Genomic DNA, 24,587 nt, shown 5'->3' with positions numbered 1-24,587 from the left:
ATCATTGTGCATTTCCATCATTTGCATGATAGCATATTCTAGCATATGCCACATGGGCTATGCTGGAACCCCAATCTTTCAGATAACTTAAATAAACACTGTACTTGATGAATGAAGGCAAAGATATGTGTCTCAGGATAATATTGCAATATCCAATCTGTGTCTGTCACTAGGAGCAAAGGCTTAGTTTTCTGAGCCTCTGAATTCATGCTGGAGTCCATCATCCGGGAACTTCTATTTACCAGAATCTGGTAGCACACATTCTACTACACATTCTGGTAAAGAGAAGTTCCCTGAAGTTTGGCTCTCGTATGAGTCCAAAGGGTCAGAAGACTAAATCTCTGGTCCCGATGACCAGCACAGATTGGATTCTGCACTATACTTGATAATGCCAATCAGAACACTTATTTCTGATTCTTCTAGTTTCTTTCACAGATAAAGCATGGTTTATGGTTTAGAGTTGGTTAAAATTCAAGTCATATGATGTCAACTGAAGATTATCATGAAAGAAAACACGATAAGCAGACCATTAGCCGAGGTGGCGCAGTGGTTAGGGTGCAGTACTGCAGGCCACTTCAGCTGACTGTTATCTGCAGTTCAGTGGTTCTAATCTTACCGGCTCAAGGTTGACTCAGCCTTCCATCCTTCTGAGGTGGGTAAAATGAGGACCCAGACTGTGGGGGCAATATGCTGACTCTGTAAACCGCTTAGAGAGGGCTGAAAGCCCTATGAAGTGGTATATAAGTCTAACTGCTATTGCTATTGCTATTAAAAAAAAGAATTTAACTTCCTTGTGTATTTTCTCTTGAATGAATTAAAATTGAGGTGGATTGTTAAAAAGTGTCAAAAATATAAATATATGTAATGTGAGCAGTTAGTTTGATTGCCACATGGGGCTCTATCATCATATTATTCCTTTATATGCACATGATTGAAAAGAAAGAAAAAGCTATTATTGTCAAATGCTTAAACAAAAATGTTTAATGTGCTAAACAGATTGATAAACACTATGATAAGCACTGTGACCTTATTAAAGCAAAGTGTATGTGTTTTTCTCTTTTGTTCTTGGCTCTCATGGGACATTTCAAAGATAGAATAGCAGTTCTGACAACAAAATTATTGCTCAGGTTACTCTCAGGAGGAAAAAAAAATCAGTGATATGTCTTTTGCTTAATTGAAGAAATAAACTTTCTAAATTTACTGTAGCAGCAAGTATATATCTATTGAGTCTAAGCAAAGTCTAGCAATACAAGGTTCAGCAGTTAAAGAGGTACAGGAAGGCCCAGATGGACATAAGCGTACATACAACAAAATTCACATAACACCCAGAGACAGGCCCAACACACATAACAATCCCCCTAAACCACCCAAGCATCCACACAACAGACTAAGTAGTGCTGTCCAATGGTTCAGTGATAGTGGCCCTTTAGTTCATTGTTGAGTGCAATTATAGCTCTGGGATAAAAGCTATTCAGAAGACGTGTGGTCTTAGTTTTAATTGTTCTGTATCTTCTGCCTGAAGACCACAGTCTAAAAAGATTGTAAACAGGATGGTAAGAATCTCTGAGAACGTTATGCAACTTCCTCAAACAGTGAGGTGCAAAGATGTCATCCAGGGCTGGTAGCTGGAGCCCAATGATATTCTGGGCAGTTTTAATGATTCTCCATAGAGCTTTTTTGTCTGCTGCAGAGCTGCTATACCATGCAAGAATGCTGAATGTCAGGACACTCTCAATAGTGCTGCAATAGTAGGACAGAAGTAGATGCTGAGATAGATTGATCTTCCTTAGCATTCTCAGGAGGTACAGCCTCTTCTTTGCCTTCTTCACAAGCATGTTAGCATTCATGGTCCATTAGAGGCTCTCTGAGATATAAATGCCCAGAAATTTAATACTACCAACCCTCTCCACCTCCTCGTCATTTATGTACAATGGTAAATGTACATCTCTCTTCCTCCTGAAATTAAATTAAGGAGAAGAAGAAAGGATGAGAGAAGGGAAAGGGAAAGGAGGATAAAAGAAGGGCAGGGGGAGAGAAGGGAAAGGAAAAATTTTGATTTGATTTTTTTTGATTCTATTAATATTTGTAGGCCGCCCTTTTCCCTGAGGGGACTCAGGGCGGCTCACATAAAATCAGGGAGGGGGAATAACAAAACAATGACAAAGAGACATATAATAAAAGTAATAAGCAACATACATTCATCATTCGGGAGGGGCGGCTATCCTTGTCCCCAGGCCTGACGGGCTAGCCAGTTCTTAAGGGCTGTGCGGAAGGCCTGGACGGTGGCGAGGGTACGAATCTCCACGGGGAGCTCGTTCCAAAGGGTCGGGGCAACTACTGAGAAGGCCCTCCTCCTTGTGGTTGCCAGCCGGCACTGGCTGGCCGATGGAATACGGAGGAGGCCCAACCTGTGAGATCTAATTGGTCGCAGGGAGGTAATTGGCAGAAGGCGGTCTCTCAAGTATCCGGATCCACTACCATGTAGGGCTTTATGGGTGACTAATAGCACCTTGAAGCGCATCCGGAGATCCACAGGTAGCCAACGCAGCTCGCGGAGGATAGGTGTTATGTGGGTGAACCGAGGTGCACCCACAATCACTCGCGCGGCCGCGTTCTGTACTAGCTGAAGTCGCCGGATGCTCCTCAAGGGCAGCCCCATGTAGAGCACATTGCAGTATTCCAGCCTAGAGGTCACAAGGGCCCGAGTGACTGTTGTGAGTGCCTCCCGATTCAGGTAGGGTCGCAACTGGCGCACCAGGCGAACCTGGGCGAATGCCCCACTGGTCACAGCCGTCAGGTGGTGGTCAAACGATAGCTGTGGATCCAGGAGGACTCCCAAGTTGCGAACCCTCTCTGAGGGGTGTAAAATTTGACCCCCCAGCCTGAGTGATGGAATGTTTGTCGAATCTTTGGGAGGAAAACACAACAGCCACTCGGTCTTTTCTGGGTTGAGCACAAGCTTGTTAACCCTCATCCAGTCCATAACGGCTTCAAGGCCTCGGTTCATCACGTCTGCCGCTTCATTGAGTTGGCACGGGGCGGACAGATACAACTGGGTATCGTCCGCATATTGATGGTATCTGATCCCGTGCCTACGGATGATCTCTCCCAGCGGTTTCATGTAGATGTTGAATAGTAGGGGGGATAAGACCGAGCCCTGAGGCACCCCATAAGTTAGGGGCCTAGGGGACGATCTCTGCCCCCCCACTAACACCGACTGCGACCTGTCCGAGAGGTAGGAGGAGAACCACCGCAACACGGTGCCTCCCACTCCCACCTCCCGCAGTCGTCGCAGAAGGATACCATGGTCGATGGTATCGAAAGCCGCTGAGAGGTCAAGGAGGACCAGGATGGAGGAATGTCCTCCATCTCTGGCTCTCCAGAGATCATCGGTCAATGCGACCAAAGCGGTTTCTGTGCTGTAACCGGGTCTGAAGCCTGACTGGAAGGGGTCGAGATAGTTTGCTTCCTCCAAGGACCGTTGGAGCTGGAAGGCCACCACCTTCTCAACAACCTTCCCAAGGAAGGGAAGGTTGGAGACTGGGCGATAGTTATTAAGAACAGCTGGATCCAGAGATGGCTTCTTTAGGAGGGGTCTCACCACCGCCGCTTTCAGTGCGGCGGGGAAGTTCCCCTCCCAAAGAGAGGCGGTAACAACCGCCTGGATCCAGCCTCGTGTCACCTCACTGCTGTTAGCAACCAGCCATGAGGGACACGGGTCCAGTACGCAGGTGGAGGCACTTACAGCCCTCATGGCCTTGTCCACATCCCCGGGGGTAACATCCTGAAACTCAACCCAGAGATGTTCTACTTGATCCTCTTGTGCCTCGGCTGGAACTGCGGGGGTGGAGTCCAAGTCCGACCGAAACCGAGCAATTTTGTCCGCTAGGAATTGGGCATAATCCTCAGCTCTGCCCTGCAAGGGTTCCCCCGCTTCCCTTTTATTTAATAGGGAGCGGGTTATCCTAAACAGGGCGGCTGGGCGGGACTCAGCGGACGCAACCAAGGTGGCTATGTGAGATCTTTTCGCTGCCCTAAGAGCCCTGGTGTATTCCTTGGTGCAGGTGGTTACCATTGCTCGGTTCGATTCGGACTTATCGGACCTCCATCGGTGCTCTAGGCATCTCCTCCGGCGCTTCATCTCCCGGAGTTCCTCGGTGAACCAAGGAGGTCTCCGGGATCCGCCGCCTCGGAGGGGCCGTAGTGGCGCAATCCGGTCGAGGGCCTCCGATGCTGCCGAGTGCCAAGCAGCAACCAGAGTCTCTACCGGACTGTGGGCGAAAGTATCAGGAATAACCCCAAGCTCCGTCTGGAACCTTAATGGTTCCATAAGTCGCCTGGGGCGGAACCACCTGGTCGGTTCCTCCTCCCTACAGTGGGGGTTTGGCCTCCGGAAGTCAAGCCTCAGTAGGCAGTGGTCTGACCACGACAGGGGTATGATATCGTTACCCCTCAGACCAAGGTCACAGATCCACTGCTCCGAGAGGAATACGAGGTCGAGCATGTGACCCGCCGAATGGGTTGGGCCCCGAATTACTTGGGTCAAGCCCATGGCTGTCATGGAAGCCATGAACTCCTGCGCCCCATCAGAGTTTTCACCGAGCGACGGCAAATTAAAGTCCCCCAGGATCATCAACCTAGGGAACTCAATTGCCAGCTCGGCTACCGACTCGAGGAGCGAGGGGAGGGCTGCTGCAACGCTGTTGGGAGGCAGGTACGTTAACAGCAAACCCACTTGACCCTTGAGGTCCAACTTTATCAGCAGAGACTCACACCCGACAAGCTCCGGAGCAGGGACCCTACGAGGAACTAACGACTCCCGGATAACGACGGCCACACCCCCACCCCTTCCCTGGGCTCTCGGCTGGTGCAGCACCTGAAATCCTTCTGGGCACAGCTCTACAAGGGGGACTCCTCCCTCTGGGCCCAGCCAGGTTTCAGTAATACATGCCAGGTCTGCCCTCTCGTCTGAAATTAAGTCCCGGACGAGAGGAGCTTTATGTACCACAGACCTGGCATTTAGCGACAACAGCCTGAGTCCAGGGTCCTGATCACTTGCGCCATCTGGTCTCGGAGTGGGACTCATAGGGCCGGAAGGAGGGATCTCTGTAATGTAGCGAACCCTCCTTCCCCGGTAATGGCCTGCCCTAAAGTCCCCGCCGTATCTGCCCCTCCCTGTTACGACCGTAATACCCCGACCCTCTCCCGTGTCTCTAGTCCCCTCAACCACCCCCATGGCCCCCGCATCTCCCGGCAGGTCCTCCGAATCACACATACTCATACACTCCCCCAAACAGTCCCCACGTAAGAGTTAAAAAACACAAAAATTTACAACAATATAATAATAAAAAGTGGGACATTCATTCATCTCATACGTATCTCATACATATCCCATACAAAGAGAGAAGAGAAAGGTGAAAGAAAAGAAAGAAAGTAAAATAGTTGCGCAGTTGATTAAAAATTTTAAAGTGCGAGTTCAGATTGTTGCCATCGGCTGTCCACCCGCAGCCCAGTCCAAAGTTTCCTTCTGGGGGTAAAACCAGTATAATAATGATGGTAACAGTCAGGGCTAAAACAAACAGGATCACAGGCCCTAAATATATGGGTGAGGGAAGTCAGACAGTCAAAGTCCAGAGTGGCAGGAAACCAATGTTGGTAAGAAGGGCAGCGTTGGTAGAAAAGGCAGCGTTGGGGAAAAAGGCAGCGTTGGTAAAGGAAGCAATGCTGGAGCAGGAGGCTATGTTGTTGAAAAGAGCAATAATAATGCCAATAGCAGCGTTGGTAGAGGGGACAGCATTGGTGAGAGGAGCAGCGCTGTTGAAGACAGTAGCGTCGCTGTAAAAGCTGAGCTAAATATGGAGGGGGGGGAGGCATCCGGAAAAGGCTCCAGCCACGGCACACACAGTCAGCCGCCCGCTTCGCCTAGTCCGAATAAAGCCCCCGTTCGAATTTCCCAGTTCCAGAAGATAGCAGCAAACAGTTGACACAGTCAGAGTCACTATAAGCTCCCTAGGCTCCCCGAGCTGTTCCCCGAGCTGTTCCCCGAGCTTCAGAACTTGTAAAGAAGGGGTTAAAAGACCCCACCGCTGCTGAAGCCGCCGCAAAACGCCCTCAATCGCCTCCGCTTCCACCGCTACCATAAGGCCGCTGCACCCGCCGCCAAGGACGCCCAGCCACGTCGGAGAATCCGAAGCCCCAGATCGGCAGAAGGCGTCGGCCTCCCTCAACTCCTGGCCCGCACACATCCACTAAATCTCTGTCATCTCGGAGGACCCCGGCAAAGGCGGTAAGAAGCTGGTTCCACGGGCTCCCAGTGCTTTTTTCGTCAGGTCGTCTACGACGAAGGAGCCCTGGCCGCCATTCCGATTCCCGCACATGCGCAGAGTTTTGTTAACAATAAATTGTTAAGTGGGAATTTTAATTCTTGATAGCAGCATAGAACAGCTATGATATTACTGCTGTTGAAAAGGAGTAATGCTATGGCTTCACCATCTTGACTAATCTAATCCTCCATCAATTATTATGATATGTATCGGTGCTACTTGTCAAAAAGGACAGAAAAGGGATGGTACGATCAAACGTCAAAAGTCCACATGAAATAATAAGGAAAAAAGATACCTATAAAAAAATATCTCAAGGATGTTTGTTTGCAAAGGCACAGGTTCATATTCGTTATGCATTTAAAAGTTTGCATTGGAGAAATGTGCATTCAAAAGAACAAAGTTATATTAAACAAATCTTTCTTGATATTAGGAAAAATTGTGAATTAATAAGTAGATACAATTTTTAAGTGGATTTTTTGAACAAAACCACCAAAGTATTAAAAGAAAAAAGGAAAAGTATCTCAAAATTTCTAACACAAATATCTCACTTAAGTTGATTTATGCATCATAATTTTATTATGCTAACATATCACTATCCTAACTATATCCTACAATTATTTGAATCATGGTTTAAGATAAGGGGATGGATTACATGAAGATGCAATTAAAGTATTATATTACCTTACATTAGTTGAGCTCACACATCATGCTAAGATAGTAATTTTCTTTGTTTACTTATTGTAATTATTGCAATGTGTCAGGCACAAAACTGTGACTTCAAAAGAACAAATCCAGCATGTTCTTTGGCAAAACCAACTATTAGGAGAAGATGAATAAAATCAGTATGGAAATAGAAGGTAATTTTCTGTAATAACACCATAATTTCATTTTATGTTATTCCAATGTGATTTGAGAAGACTTTTAATATGGTTCATTCGATTATCAGTATACTTTTCTCCTGTATTGATTGATTATGTACTTAGGTATTAGGTTTGCTTTATTTCATTTATGGAGATGCTCTGTTAAATGCAATAAGCATTCTGAATCTCAATACTGAGAATACAGTGTCTTCTTGTTTATCATGATGATTATAAAGAGGAAGGCAGAGAAAACAGCAAGCAGGCACATTCTCAAAGCTTCCCACTCATATGATTAAATCCGCCACTCTCTTTTTAAAATATCTTTACATATCTGTCTCAGGTTCTTATTGAACAATAATTGGTGAATTTTGAATTTGGTAAAAAAAAACTAAGAGAAAAGAGAAAAAGAACCTCAAAATGCCCTCTATATTTCTCTCCACCACAAACTGGTGTTTTCCAATCTACAAAACCTCCGCCTTTTGGATTTTCCAACTCACATGGTTACTCCTTATAATTCTGGGATTTGAAGTCTGCCTAACTGGCAAGTACCCATACTGGAGAAGGGAGCTGTAAAGTGTTAATGGCAGAAGTTGTCAGGGTTCCAAAGAGTATCCAAAATTAAAACAAAGTCCAAGGCAAAGTATTGATCAAAGTTCCAATTTATTAAGAGAGCCATGTTGGCACATCTGGGAAAACCCGAATCTGAAAGCTTCCCAGTTTTCCCACCCAGTTGAAAGTTCAAGATCTTGCCCACCACACCCACAAGCCCATCACATGGTCCAATCTTCCACTGCCATGCTGGCAGTTCCATCCATCCAATTCCAGTCAGGTGCAGAGGTTCAAAGACAAAGGATGACCTTGGCTTTCTAGAAAGAATTTTGTTATGGCTACATATCATCTAACTCCATATAAATCCCCCTCCCATTTTCCCATAATAGAAAAGGCATAGTAGAATAATAGAAAGTGTGGCAGGCCTGACATTCAAAAGAAAAGATGGCGTACAGGCCAGACAGAAGTAATAAGCATCATCAGCAAAACAGATCAGTACAGGGTAAGAAAACATTGCTTATATCTTTCCCTATACCCCTAATGTAAAGTAAGGCCCAAAGTTTAGTTTTTAGTATCCATAGTAGTATTCATAGTTGGGTGACACCTTTCTTAAAGCCAAGAAAATGACAGAAGAAAGTACAAGACAGAATGACTTCCCACACCCAAAGCATTTGGCAAAAAAAGGGGGAAAATATGCATGGAAGCTTCACTTAACTCCTACCTTTATAATTGCCAGCTACTTTACAAGCTGATTTACAGCATTTCTGGTATCCATCTGCTGTAGATCTGAGTCACTGAAAACATAATTATAGAGTGAAATGGAAAGAAAACTACTGTTCAAGACATCCTAAGGTCTATTAAATTTGAAGAATACTTCCTTCTACATCAGTTGCCACACTGTTTCTTGGATGTCTCTCTCCTTTCAAAGGAAAGAAGAAATAACAAAGCAGTTGTTCTAATTTGTCATATTGGCTAAATAGGTAATAGCGGCATATTTAAAGTCGGATTTGTATGTTTGTGCAAGATGTTCCACTGATTAATTGTTCTAACTATCAGGAAATTTCTCCTCAGTTCTAAATTGCTTCTTTCCTTGATTAATTTCCAACCATTGCTTCTTGTTCTGCCCTCAGGTGCCCTGGATAATAGTTTGACTCCCTCTTCTTTGTGGCAACCCCTGAGATATTGGAACACTGCTATCATGTCTCCCCTAGTTCTTCTTTTCATTAAACTAGACATACCCAGTTCCTGCAACCGTTCCTTTGGTGGGAAGGTAACATGTACCTGCAGTGTTTAGTCATGCCAGCCACATGACCAAGGAGACGTCTTTGGACAGCGCTGGGTCTTTGACTTTGAAATGGAGATGAGCAGTGCCCCCTGGAGTCAGGAATGACTACTACATATGTGTGAGGGGAACCTTTACCTTTATATATTGGAAATGATAGGTGTGACATATCAGTTTTGTTTCTTATTGTTTCTATAGCTTTCTTGCATTTTTATTAGCATAGTATACTAATTAGAAATTAGAAAATCATTTAAAACTTAAAAGTTTATGTTTACTTTTCCAATTAGCAGTTAAAGTGAAGCAGTTAAGCAGTTGCTTCGGTTAAAATTAATCCATGATGTGTTACTGTGTCCATGCATTGAACTCCTGTGCTTTATCAAAAAGTAGTTTATGTTCCAATACAATGTACAAACCATATATATAACTTCAAGTTCTTTACTGAAAAGAAGATAAGGGTAAAACAGTAAATCTAGCTAAAGGTTCATTTAAAATCATAATCTCAAGGGATAAATAATATAGTCTTCCATAATTTGTAAGAACAGCTGACTACATTTTAAAAAGTCAATAAAACAAATATAAAACAGACATTAAATATACAAGAACTATGAGGTTGCATTATAGATGACTATGAGCAGATACTTATGGATAGAACTTTTGGCCAATGAGAAATTGATTTTGGAAATTGATTTTTTTGCAGTAGAGATTTTCATGAAGAGGCTGAATATATGAATGGACATTAAGTATCATTCAGAACTTGACCAGACTTCTCTTTACAAGATCAAGATAAAGCATTTAAACTAATTAAACTAAACTAAAAGGCGTAGTCAATGAAGATATCTCTAGTGTTGTCTTCCAAAGGACTTTCTCAATGTAGATCCTCACTACTGGTACAAAGAAAGCATGGACATCTGCTGACCAAAACATATCAAACTTGCCTAACCAAATTTGGCAGAGCCTTAATTTTAAAAGCTATTTCCAAGTCAATTAGCTGTACTTCTATGTAATAAAAAAATATGAATAACTGGTTATTTGTCAAATTAGAAACTATCACAAGCTATATGTAATATATATCTGTCTAAACTAGGTAAAGTAAACATTAGATAATTAGCTTTCCATATTATCTAGACCAGCAGTCCCCAACCTTTCTGGCCAGGCCAAGGGGACTCCTGGTTTAGACCAATATTCCAGCAGTTTCAGTTCAAGAAATCTAAATCTTATGATCTAGAACCATATAACGTGTTCTAGAGGTGGCACGCAATGCCCTCTCTTATGGCACAGAGCTGTCACCCCAGTTCAGCTCCACCATACATGCAAGCATGCCTCCTGTTAGCCAGCTGGTCTTCAGATCTCTGCTGCATACGTGTGAGGGGGAGGTGCATGCAGGGGAGGGTTGTACGGACATGCATGGGGGAAGGGGGCAGGGTGGGTGCGAGGGGTGCGTTCATGAGGGTGAGTCACACATACATGCATGGGGGCCTGTAGGGGGTCACATGCACAAGTGGGAGGGTTGGGTGCATGTGGGGGAGTCACATGTTCATATGTGGGACATGAGGTGCATGCATGGAGGGTCCTGGGGGGCTGGGATGTGTGTGTGAGGGTTCACATGGGGCAGGGGCATGCACAGGGGTACATATTGCATTTTGGGGATTCGGAAACACATGCACTTTGGGCACTTACTGAAAAAGGTTAGCCGCCATTGATCTAGAAGGAAAGGAAAGAAGTATCAAAAGTAATAGGATATTATGATTGGAAGATATCCTAAGTAATCATTTGAAATTTCAAATTGGAGTAACCTTTCTTTTTAGCTTGTTGGTATGTTGCATTGTATTACCTAGCATCAAAGAGCTAAGTTATTTTACTTCCTCTCCTTTTTCTTTTTGAAGAATACCAAGCCCTAATTTGTCATGTACTGAACCAATTGGCAGAGAGAATATGCTAGATATAGCTACTTATATCCAGCCAACTCCATGTTCTCCTCTCAGTATAGCCAGGATTAATTACAGCAAAAGTATGGCATAACTCAAAGCTGAATTACTTTACTGATATCATTCAATATGTGTGAAAGCTTGGGGTCTGTTACCATCAGTTTAAAGAGAAAGAGGAGGGGGGTTAGACCACAAAGAAAAATATGGCTGTTTTCACCATTTTCCTTGGTGTCTGTTTTTATGTTGTCTTTTAAGAGCAAAACCATCTTCTTTTTTTGATGGTCCACAACTTTAAAGATTTTGAAATTAAACAGCAATTAAGCTTGCAGCATTTTATAGCTTGGGGTAGGCATATTGATAACCTTTTAAGCAGATGGTCTCTTGCTTTTATAATTATTAATGTACCAAAAGAACTGTGGATCCTGAGATTGCTTGGCAATGAAAATGTCTATGATCTCATAAGCCAGCTTTAAAAATAATCAATACGTAAATCATATCCTTTATAAAAGAGATGCTTTTATGTAACACTATAAATATGAATCTTGAAAATATTGAGAACAAAAAAGGGAGGGGAAAAAACACCAACCAGTTTTACCAAAAAGGGGAAAAGGAAAGGAAGGTGGGAGCAGGAAGAAAAGGGTTTTTAAAAAGAAATCAACAAATGAATTGCATATAGTCCATTCTCTTTTCTCAAGTAGCTCAAATCACATTTAATTCTAAGCCATAGTTTGTTTCTTTTAAGTGGAGTCTATTTTGTATGGGTTTCAGTCTTTGTATTGTACACTGACTCCAATAATTTCTAGAGCATTGTCTTTCTAAGCTATTTCACTGCATAAGAACACAGACATGATAATCAGTAGTATTCTCAGGAGACTTTTCCAAAATCAAAGTTCAACACCAGCTTTCTATCATCCTTATTTAAATGACAATTTTTTGCTTCCATAGAATGTTACAGGAAATAGCAATAGCAATAGCACTTAGACTTATGTATGACTTCACAGTGCTTTCAGTCCTCTCTAAGTGGTTTACAGAGTTAGTATATTGCCCCCAACAATCTGGGTCCTCATTTTACCCACTTTGGAAGGATGGAAGGATGAGTCAACCTTGAGCTGTTGAGATTCAATCTGACAAACTGCTGGCAGCCAGTGATGAGTAGAAGTAGCCTGTAGTACTGCACTCTATCCCTGTGCCACTTTTGCTCAATACCATTGCTTGCACTGTTCTAATATTCTAATATGTCCCTTAGCAATAGCAATAGCAGTTAGACTTATATACCGCTTCATAGGACTTTAATCCCTCTCTAAGCAGTTTACAGAGTCAGCATATTGCCCCCACAGTCTGGGTCCTCACTTTACCCACCTCGGAAGGATGGAAGGCTGAGTCAACCTTGAGCCAGTGAGATTTGAACCGCTGAACTGCAGCTAACAGTCAGCTGAAGTGGCTGCAGTACTGCACTCTAACCACTGCGCCACCTCGGCCCTTCTTCCCTACCACAAGAATTCATTAAATAATAGTTGGCTTGCATAATTTTTTATAATTCAATCTATTGAGAAAGTAGCCAATGTAATTCTAAACTTTTAAAAAGTTTTTTTTTAATTAACACAAGAGATTTTGGGGTAAAGCTCTTCTTTCACAAACTGAAAAATCAGTTACAATAACCTAGCTTTTTTTTTTAATAACAATTGAATGTTTTCAAATATTTTAATGAATGTAGTTGCTGAACTTTACAAAATAAAATGAAATCTCAATCAATATCCTTTTTAATTAACACAATCAAGCCAAGCAGGTCCTAATATTAAACAACAAATTATGTTCCATTGTTCGCTTAAAAAAAAAAAATTACATTTTTCTTTGGACTTTTTTTTTCTATAAGTTGAGTGGCAGGTGACAATTTGACTAACACTTTATCTACTTAAGTTAAAAGCAATAGTTTAGATATGTTCATTTATTTCTTTGTTCATTTGAAGCCTGCTTGCCAGCAGCAAACTTTGCAGAACAATTGGCTTGCTTTTAAAAAAAAAGGTCTGTTGTTTTCTGACTGATATAAATAAATAAGATTTTAAAAGGCTGTAGAGCCTTAAATGAATGAATAGGATTAACACTACAATGGGAATGTGTGTGTGAGCCCAACAAACTCACTACTATTGTTTGGCAGGCTCTGCAGGTAAATGAAAGCTCAATAAACATTGTACTTGCAATGCTTGCTTTCAAAGACCCCAAATAATAACTTCAGAACAGTTAAAACAACATGATGCTGCTTGAAACATCATGTTTTCTTCCACCTTTGAAGCAAAGTTTTTGGAACAAACCCATCTGATTTCAAGTTCAAAACATCTGAAGCTTTTTGAAGATCAAACCTTGTTGAACTTGAAATGTTCTGCATATAATCTATTTTAAGTAACATTATGGCAATGACTGCAGCCAGTTTTGAATCTATATCTTCCAATTAGCCGAGAACTTTTATTCTTCTTCATTTTTTTTTTAAAAAAACATTAATCTTAAAAATGGATGGCACATGCTTTCCTGCTAATAAAGTTGGAAATGTCTGCAAAATATATCTTTCCAGATAATCTCAAAACCATGTCTTCAGCTTAGGTCAAAGGAAATGCTGAAACCTCCAAAATGTTAGTTGGTTATTTGATTTTTAATCTAAATCAGAAAAAAAAAATTTCTTCCTTCTATCAACTTTTTTCCTAAAAAGGTCCTTTTTTTAACCCACCCACCCACCCCCAGCTCTCAGGCATTTGCTGTTACATCTGCCAATTTTATCCCTTCTGCCTACTTCTGTTACTGCAACTACTACAGCAATGACAGAAAAGAAAGGAGAAGGGCTAACACTCTTTCTACTTCTGTTTTTTCTTCTTCTTCTGGTGCATAGTGTACTGTTACATAATGCAATGAAAAATATAGCTGGTTTTGAGTGCTCCTGAAATGTGAAAAATCAATTCAGCTTGGATCAGCATTAAGCCAAACCATTTCCAAATTCTTGGGGTGGAATTTACCTTATGAAAGCCAATATGATCTAAGCTTATCCACCATCTCAAAAACTACCCTTCAATACCTTATCCACCGAGATAAAAAATATTATAGTATATCCATAAATAGTAAACAGCAAGCACTTATCTCCACTCAATTTGGAATAGTAAACTACATTGGCCTTACTTTTTACATAGAAGCTTGTTTGTCAGGTAGATAGAGGGAAATCAAAGTTTAGTCTGCCAGTAACTCTAACCTCTGCATTTATACAGCATGGCTGAAACACTACAAATTTGTAATATTGGAGCCATCATCCCTGAGATAGTGATATTGCATGATCTCATATGCCTAAATAAGCCCTAATATTTGCTTAGTTAATAAAATCAGCATCCGCTTCTTAAATAATATATCACTTTATGGCTAATCTATACTGTTTCACTTTAAGGAGAACAGTTCCTTATTGATCATAATGCATTATCTCCATACCAGAAACTACCAAGCAGTTTTTATCTCCAATGTATATCTAAATAATTCAGAATGTAATTAGATTGCTCGCCCCCTCAAAGATCCATCTTTGAAAAACACCAATATGTTCTGTGCAAAGTGAGTTTAACAGCAAAAACAGTTCAGCAACTTATTTAGAATGGCCAACTGCTCCACCTGCTAGAAATGCGGTCTTGATTTCCTGAGTAGTAAAGGTGGCATTTCTCATATAATAAATAATTTCCTCAGTTTCCAAATTCTTAGAATTCCACATTCTAATGCCATCTTTTGTTCTATTCAGTTCCTTGCCAAAGATTCTTAAGACAACCCCCACACACAGACACAATTGCTTTTAAAATAAAATTGATTAAAAACAAAAACAAACTACATTCAACTTTTTAAATTGTTCTTCTTCCTGATTTTTTAAAAAGAGTTTTGACTGGAGAAAAATAAATTATTTGATTCCATTCAGTGCTGTTAGGGGCAGAACAAGTCCATGTTGGTAATCTCATGAATCTGTTGCAATGAAAAAAAATACTCTTTTCATGTTATTCCTAATAAGCAGCAGGCTTGATGTTAGCTGCACAAGCAACATTACTTAATAATATTCACATAAGGTCTACATGGTGTGGATAAATTCATTACTGTAGTTAGGACCTTATTTTTCTTCAGGGAAAATGCTATATCTAAGGCAATGCAGAGAAAGTAGACATATTCTTTTAATATTTCAGTTTTCCCTAAGGTTGGAAACACAGATCTTTTCATTAAAATGAATATTTTGAGAGGCTCTCAAAATATTTGAAATCCCTCCCTCTCTCTCCCCACCCACTATAGATATCACACACACACACACACACACACACACACACACACACACACACACACACATGCACACACACAGAGAGAGATATTTTCACGGGTGTAGGTATGTTGGTCTTGTTGTATTTGGGTCTTTTCCCATGTAAGATTGAGATTGGCAACGTTTCGGCAAGGTCTCACTCACCATCATCAGGCTCTCCTCAGGTGTTTTTGGCCTAAAGCGTGGTCAGAGAGGCCATCTTTCTATAAATCTTGTTGGGGGTGTATGGTGTGCTGCCGTTGTTTCAGTAAGTGGATTGATTGGATTGGTGCTGATTGGTGTTGGCTGTGTATCCGTTGTTGTTTTGTGTTGTAATGGCCTGGGTGGTGCGTAGGGCTCGTTTGTTTACCAAGACTGGTTTCCAGATGTCTGGCAGGCAGGAGGCATCATCACGTTTATTCATGTTGTGGGATGTTTCTCTATTTCAATAGCTTCCATAAATATTATCTTGTTGAATATATCACAATATATACTACACAATCCCACAATACAGTGTGTATATATGTATATGCATATCTATATTTATATCTCTCTGTAGGGGTGGGGGTATTTGTATCAGTACAAAATTTTGTATTTTTTTCAAATTTTCATCAACATTTATTTAGTATGTGTTGCTTTTGACATAACATTCTTCCGTTCATTTTTAAAATAATTTTCACATCTATTTTATAGCATATTTTTATACATTTGAAATATTATAACATGATTCTGAACGATAGGCAGTAAAGAATATATGGCTAAATAACTATATTTGGTCTTGAAAAAGAGGGGTGCTACTAATTAATTGGCACAAATTAGTCCACATTTCATTTTTAATACAAAAAAGATTGGCACAATAGAAAAATAGCAATAACAATATTTTATATTATTTATAGAAGTGGCCATCTGCTTATACCATATACTCCTTAGGCCCCGACAGTTCTGAGTAAATCAGACAAGTGACTTTTATTTTTAATGCATTCAACAGCCCTGAATTGTTTTGTTTGTACTTAATGGCCAGTGTAACAAATGAACTAATTCTTACTATTATTGATCAAGAAGTCAACTTCATATTTAGACTGGATTTGGCATTTTCATACATCTATCATGTCCTTCCCAAGGACCTGGGTTAGCCACTTTAATGAAATTGAAGACCTCATCTTACCAGTCATTAATGTAACATTGATTTTCATGTCTGTAGCACCTCTATGCTGTGCTCCTTCTTTTTGCTGTTGTATCTAATTGAGAGTAAAACACTGGGGGGAAAGCAGAAGAAAAATCCAATAACAAAAAGAATAGTAAAAAAGTTTCTCTTCTCTCACCTTGGTCACTGTGAGTGGATTGGGATTTAGCCAATAACCCATTGCCCTAGATCTTTAATATACATGGCAACATTACTTGGTTGTTGTGTTTTCAAATATTTTTATTGGATAACACAAGGATAGTTATAGTGTCTTCTCTACACAGTTGTTAAACTTAGGGTTTCATGCCATTCTATTCATTTATTCTCTTTGACATTCAGTTCGGAAAAGAGATATACTCATGCCGCATTGTAAGTGAGAACACATGTCTGAATGATTCAAAACTTTATTAAACAACGTCCAAGTTAGTATGAAAATCTGTTCTCATGTTGACTCAAACATGAATAAAGCTTTCCCTCATCTTAATGTATGTATGCCAAGGAATGAGGAGGGAAGTTTTATAACCCATTCTTTATCCCCTTTGATACCTAAAGTACATTCAGCTGAATTTCTGTACGGAGTTATCCATTTCAGTTGGCATCCTCTGCTGTAGCAGAAGATTCAGACACAGCCATTCAGGACCTTGGAGAGCTCCAAAATGTGGCCTGGACTGACTCCTATGGAGCAGCCTGCAGAACAAGGTGGTTTACAGTTGTGCTTTGAATTTAATTAAAACATGCTTCATTCTCATCAAACTTTCTCACATCAAGCCATGTTGTTAGAATGCTTAAGCAGAAACAAGAATTGGCACTCCAGCAGATTCGAGTCAAAGCATATAATTGGATAGGCCAATTGATTCATTTTGGCATCTGGAAAGGAGGGAAAAAATAGTATGTGTGCTTCTTGGTTTTCTTGGCAGTGGAGCAAGAACAATAATTAAATGACTCAGAATTTGCTAACTTTTTTATAATTGAAATTCAATTATAGTTTCTGAAGTAAATTACACTTCAGAAGTAACAGGTTTCTTGCCTCATTGGAGTGGCAGTGGATGGGTTCTGAAATCCCATTCAGTAATTCTGGGAGAAGATCCTAGAGTCTAAGTTATTGTTTTCCCAGAATACTAAATGCACATAAGAAATGAAAGAAGCACTTCTACATATATTAACTGCAACAAGAATAGTATTTGCTCAAAATTGGAAGCAGAACAAGATCCCTCCAGATCAGTGGTGAGTTCCGGATTCTGTTCCAACTGGTATGGTTGGTACGGCCCCGGCGTGACCCACATGCACGTGCGCAGTGTGCGTGCACACTCCCGCAGTGCGCACATGCGTTGTAGCATCAAATGACGCTTCCGCAAGCCTTCACATTGCTCCAGCTGCTCAGCGGAATGTCACACAAGTGCTGTACGTGCCATGCATGTGAGCGGAAGCACCAACAGCTTTAAAACAAGTAGTGTGGATAAATTCATTCCTGTAGTAAGTAGTGCGGGTGGGCAGGTGGGCTCTTTTGAGCACCGTACCAGAACAGTATTTGGTGCTCTGGGCAGGATCCGGTACGCCCGTACCAGGGCGTACCACCTGCAATCCACCACTGTGCCATATGCAATGATCATAACAAAGATACTTGAGTGTGCAGAGATGGATAGGTTGTCCATGGAACTGAAGGATAGAGAAGAATCGGAGTACTATAAAGTGTGGAACAGTTGGTATAAATGATTGGACAATAGACATGAGGTACTGCATAAGAACTGACAATATTTATGACAAATATGATAACACTATATAAATCTGTAAATATTAATATATTTAAGTGATTATATGATATACAATGTAGAATATATTCGAAAATATAGAAATGTAGCTTATGTAAATACAAATGATATCAACGATACTGATATGGGCCCACTGTAATGGAGTGGAGATTTGTTTTTTTAAAAAATGTTTTTTAATGTTTAAATAAAGCTTAATAAAATATTTTAAAAAAGAAAAAAGAAAGAAGTGAAAGAAGCATTTCTAATTTTCAGAGCTATTCAATATGAAACATTTCAGTTCTATTATTTCCATCGTTGTTTTTCAATATTTCCAGCATTTTTATATCCACAACCTGTTCTGAAACAAAGAGTAACAAGGCAACCTTATAGACTATTTGTTCATATTCCCACTATAATCCATCACTTCCAGATGGTAGCTCGCATTCTCCTTTCTGTCTGAGTCAGGATGTATTGAAACAACAGTGAAATATAATATGTGCACTGGTTTTTTTTTTCTTTTCTTCCTCCCCTTTTTTTTAAAAAAAGGCACGTATTCAGAGGACGGTGCTGACACCAGTTCAGAAAGCTGTGAAATCCTCCATTAAACCAAATCTGGCACAGTAAATTGTAATATATGAGATTCTATAGACTTATTAAAATCCTGCTCGGTGCAACAGATTGAATTTCTCCTCACTCAGTGAAATGCCGCTGTACAATTCACATCTGGTATAGGCAAGATATTTCAGGATTTAAAACTACACATAAACTGAGAGAGGGGGAAAAGAGAGAGGCTGCCACTTAAAAAGTTAATCAGCCTGATTTTAAAGTCCTCATTGGAAAATCTAAGTTGTGGGCAAAAAAAGTAATTAAAAAGTTATTGTAAATTTGTTTGCTGTCCTGTATATAAGCTGTGCAAATAAAGCTCAAATATATGTTGCATTTTTATGTTTATTATTGATATGGAGCCAAAACACCTTTGAAAGAAATATTAGGCCTTTTCTTTCTTTTTTTAAAATAAAACTTAAGGCTGCAATTTTATCAATAATTACTGAGGAATGAGTTCTGTTTAACTCTATAAGGTTACTTCTACATCATATGAATGTTCTATTCTTAAAGTACTTTTAGTAATTCTTTTCTGGTATTATCCAGAGAAAGGAGATTTTATTTATTAATGTTGAACAGCTAAGTGTATTTATATATCTTAGACAGAGGGAACCTTCTGCACTAAAAGCATATGGTTTAATTTGTTTTTTATTACAAGCTTCTTTGTTTCTTTCTTTGGCATTGTCCCTTGCCATCACATAAGAAACAGACCAGTTTTGCAGTTAGAAAACAGAATTGCTAGAAATTGGATTGGGGTTGGGGTGTGGGAAGAAGGAGAGATAGTGAACAAAAATCATTTAATAACTGCATATGGAATTCTTTAGGCAAGCTATCAATTAGAAACAATCAGTCTAGCTTACATATTTATTCAGTAGATTTATAGTCCAGCAATGGTAATTCATCACCCTAGCAATAAGATAATTGACTGTACTTATGATCTTTGTTTGGCTTGTGAGGTCACAGGTGCCATAAATCTGCATCCAGCATCATGGGAGGTTATGGATTGTTGATCTGATGTGACTATAAAATATAGCCACTGCATTTGAGTTCTGGTTAGTATGCAGTGGATACTAAGCTTGATTGGATCTCAAGCTTTCTAATTAATCCATGAAGTGCTTGCATTTTGATCTACAATGTTTCAAAGAATATAAAAGTATGAACAGAGTACCTTTCTGTAACAACACACCATTACTTTAAGCACATAACAACACACCATTGCTTTAAGCACTTGCAGACAGACAGGTGTCACATTTGTCTCTTCTCTGTGTGAAACATTTTTTGGATATTGAATCTAAACTATTGCACAACTGTATTCTTTATTTTACCAGGGTACCTCTGTGTTTAGATGGAGCAGTGTTTCACAGCCTTAGGAACTTTAAACTGTATGAAGTCCAACTCCCAAAATTCACCAGTCAGCATGCTGGAAATCCACACAACTTAAAGTTACCAAGAGAAACAGAGATATAGTGCTATTATGGGGTTCCTCATCAATATTTAAAAAGAAATATAGTGAACTTTCACTTAGCAGATCTAGATGCAACATAATTGGAAGGAAACAGCAATTTCCATTGATACAAAGAACGACCTGCTATATCAGCCATACATCCTATATCAGTGGGCATTAAGTAACACATTATTGTTTTTGAGATCCTGTTTGATATTTGGCTGGGTTTATACATATATTATATTAAACATATTTTATTTTAAATCCATAAATCTGAAATCTGAGGATATAGGAATTTAGAAAACCTTTTACATACACGTACACACACACACACACACACACATACATACATACACATACATACATACATTTGTATTCGTTCTTCAGTTTCTTCGTGTTAAAGCCTTTAGTTGCTGGGACCACCATTTAGGTTTTCTGATAATATTTCTTCAAAGAATCATAACACACTCAGTAAATATTGATGAAATTCTAAATGATGGAAAAATAAGGCTTTACAACTTGTAATCCTATGGGTGAGTTGCACAGTTCTTGGAAAATCATACTTCATACATAACATTGCAATATTAACATAAGCATACACCAAATCATAATTGCAGGGTATTGGACTAGAAGATCTCTGAGGTGCTTTCCAACTTTCTATGTTTTATGTTCAATTCCAGTGGAATTGTGTCAAGAGATACATGCGCCAAGTCAGGCAATGAAGCTCAATAGGACTTGACCAAATTATGTTTGGTTACATCTAGTTCCTAATATTTTCCCCCCACTACCAGGCTTACATCTATCTGTATCAGGGTGGGGTTCCTGCCAGTTCTAACCTCTTCTATAGAAGAGGTTCCACAAATCTACAGTGCCGTTCAGAACCAGTTCCAGCTCACAATGAAGAGCGAGAGGAGGAATTCTGGGAGTTGAAGTACACAAATCTTAAAGCTGTTTGAACACCCCTGGGTTTTTTTTTCTAAAGGGTTAGGGGTGCAAGGGTCTTGTAACTTGACAGCTTTAAGACTTGGGTGCTTCAAATGCCAGAGTTTCTGAGCCAACATTTTGGTTGCTAAGCAGGAGCCTTGTTAAGTGAGTTTCACCACATTTTACAAGTTGGCCATGCCCACCCAGTCACATAGCTGGCAAGCCACTCCCACAAAGTAGGCCACACCTACAGAAGTGGTTCTAAAAAAATTTGAAACCCACCACTGATCTGTATCATCCTTTGGTTGGTGTCTCTTTTGGCCATGGAAGCCAAATACTTATTCAGTCTAGATGTTTTACTGAATATGACAAAGCCAGTTTGTTCACTACAACTATTTTGTTGTTGTGGTTGTTTTAGTATAGCATTATTAAGAAGGAGAAAGGTAAGAAGGTAGAGGAAGAGAAGGAAATTGGCAAAGTAAAACAGCCACTGCTGAGCATTAAAGATATTTGAAGGTATATCAAATTCCAAATGAGAGGAAATAGAAAAGAAATAAAAAATCACTTACATTTAAATCTATCCTTCCTGTCTTTTTGAAAAAACAAGGCTCATAGACAACTTCATAAATCTATGGCACTCACAACTAGAAGACATGGAGACAAGTTAGGAAGAGCATGATGTAATCAAGAGAGTAGATCTGTCTGTCTCATCTGCTCTCTCCCCTCCCAATCCAGTTCTTTTCTACATATGAAAAAGCAAAAGCCGAGAGCACTTTTGAGATTTTCCAGCCATGCCGCCTGCCTTTTTGAAGCTTTTTAATGAAGCAAATCAATCACAATGATCCAGGCTTGGTTATTACCACTTCAATGAAAATCCTATTTTAACTTAGAAAGCCTCTGAAACTCAAGCAGCTGATTTGACTTGGGATTTAGCTGAATTTGATATAGGCCCTTGGTAGAAGTTAATCATTTAACTGCTTCAATCTGGGGAAGCAACAGACAGAGCTACTCAGACTACAGCCCATTGTGAATTTCGCATTCCTATGGTCATGAATAATCCAACAAGAGAAGATCCTTTGTTGAAAAAGATGAAGCAAATCTTCGATGGTGGGTGTGAAACTCCCATTTGAAAACTTATATAATTCTTCTGAAAGTAGTTCTATCAAAAACAAAACTTTCTAATGTCATTCTTCTTATTCCCTTTTTAGTGAACTTCCTAAACAATGGCAGGGAAGAGAAGTCAGAAGAGTCGACAAAGTGGCAAAACTGCAAAGAGATTCAGTGTGAACTGAAATACGTGCATAGTAGCTTCCTCCTCTGGATATTGTAAGTGACAGGCTGTATGACAAATGAAAAGACAATTAGACCTCTTTTTTTCAATAGCTTCCATCGTTGTATCACTTTCCTTCTTTTTTACTCATGTTTAATTGTTCCATTTATTTGCTTTCCCATAATCAAGATACATGTTCTGGGGCAGGAGTGTCAACTCAAAACCTAGAGGCTGGATCCAGTCCATGGGGTGCTTAGATCTGGCCGGCGGGGCTGCCCTGGAAACAGCAAAGAACTGGTCCATGGTGCCTCTGCCAGCAAAAATGTTTTCAATGCAGTCAAAAATGGAGCTTGGGAGTCCTTTTTCACTGTCAGAGTGCTCAGGCCACCATAGGCACCCCGAACACAAGTGCTGTCAGGCTGCTGACAGGCACCCCAAACACGAGTGCTGACAATATAATACAATAGCAGAGTTGGAAGGAACCGTGGAGGTCTTCTAGTCCAACCCCCTGCCTAGGCAGGAAACCCTATACTGTTTCAGACAAATGGCTATCCAACATCTTAAAGATTTCCAGTGTTGGGGCATTCACAACTTCTGGAGGCAAGCTATTCCACTGATTCATTGTTCTAATTGTCAGGAAATTTCTCCTCAGTTCTAAGTTGCTTCTCTCCTTGATTAGTTTCCACCCATTGTTTCTTGTCTTGTCCTCAAGTCCTTTGGAGAATAGTTTGACTCCCTCTTCTTTGTGGCAACCCCTGAGATATTGGAACGTATCATGTTCCCCTAGTCCTTCTTTTCATTAAACTAGACTACCTTGGCCACGGCCGGCCGGCCCCCAGGGTCAAACACAATCCTGATAAGACCCTCAATGAAATTGAGTTCTGTTCTAGAGACATAGCTCAAGAGTCTCTTGAGAACAGCACCTTGATGAGTATAATCATTCTGACTTTGACCTTTAATAAATCCAGGAACTGCTGCAAGGGAAGCGGTATGTAGAAAATGCTTGATTTTTTTTTTTTTTACTGTCTTTAAAAAAATTCAAAACAAGAATTCCTTGGTGTTCCTGCCTTGAAGGTCTTGTGAAAAGAATGATATTTTTAGATGATATCCTATATACATGTTCTGTAGCCCGATTATATTTGTTTCTTTTTTCATTATCAGATCTTATTTTATTTTTTCCTCTCTACTGTACAACATTGTCTCTATCTTTCAGTTTTCCTATTAGCTGATAAATTTCCTTTCTCATCAACCAATGCTAATTATTTCTTCAACAAAGCTAATTCAAAACAAACACTACAACACATTAAGGAATTTTCACAAAGGCAGAGAGGGATGGAGAGATGGTACTTAAACTCCCAAAGAAGCAATTTGAATGATGAATTGTATTCTGAGTTTTGCTTCTTCGTTGCATGAGCAATTATTGATTCATAAGTTTATTAAAAAAGGAAAAAAATAATAGTCAATCAATTGTTCAATTGTTTTATATGCACTTATTTTTCAAATTATCTCCAAATTATCTTCACACCTGAATTTATCATTCCAATTTGGAGCTCAAAACATTTTCTGGTATTTCATGTAGATCACACAAAAGTAATTCCTAATCTATATTCTAGGTTTTAATGAATATAGAGTTCATAGCAATAGGTACTTCTTTTTCAAGCTTGCTGTGCATAATGAAAAGGTTAATTTCATTAGGTTAATGTTTAGTAGCTAAACACCGGTCCTCCAACATGTTTATGGAATAGCTATCACTGCATAATGGATAGTTTTGTCTTGATGCTAAAGGGTTATTGAAGTATAATCCTATACTGAGAAACATAAAAAGAAGGCTGAAAGTGTAAAATAGGGCTTTAACTTAGACATAGCTCACATTTTGTGAATTATAATCACTTTGATTGTAATATTATCTCTTTGCAGAAAAAGAAAACCTTAGGAAGAGGCTGCTGGATCCCAGAGACAGAGTATCCCATAAGTTATAGGGGCAGTTACCATAAAGGCACAGGTCCCTTTAAATGGTGATATTTCAGGAAGGGAATCTGGAGCATGCCAGTCCTATCCAATCAAGGGGAACAGGTAGATATTCTGGGAGAGGGGCAGTCCTGCAAATTATAATAACAAAATATTATGGAATGGAATTTTAAAAAGAGGGATTTATCAGTATTTCCTTCCTTCCTTCTTT

Source organism: Thamnophis elegans, chromosome 10 (assembly GCF_009769535.1).
Source record: "Thamnophis elegans isolate rThaEle1 chromosome 10, rThaEle1.pri, whole genome shotgun sequence".
In the NCBI taxonomy this organism is placed as follows: domain Eukaryota; kingdom Metazoa; phylum Chordata; class Lepidosauria; order Squamata; family Colubridae; genus Thamnophis; species Thamnophis elegans.
The sequence above is the reverse complement of the archived record's forward strand: the minus strand, read 5'-3'. Positions refer to the sequence as shown.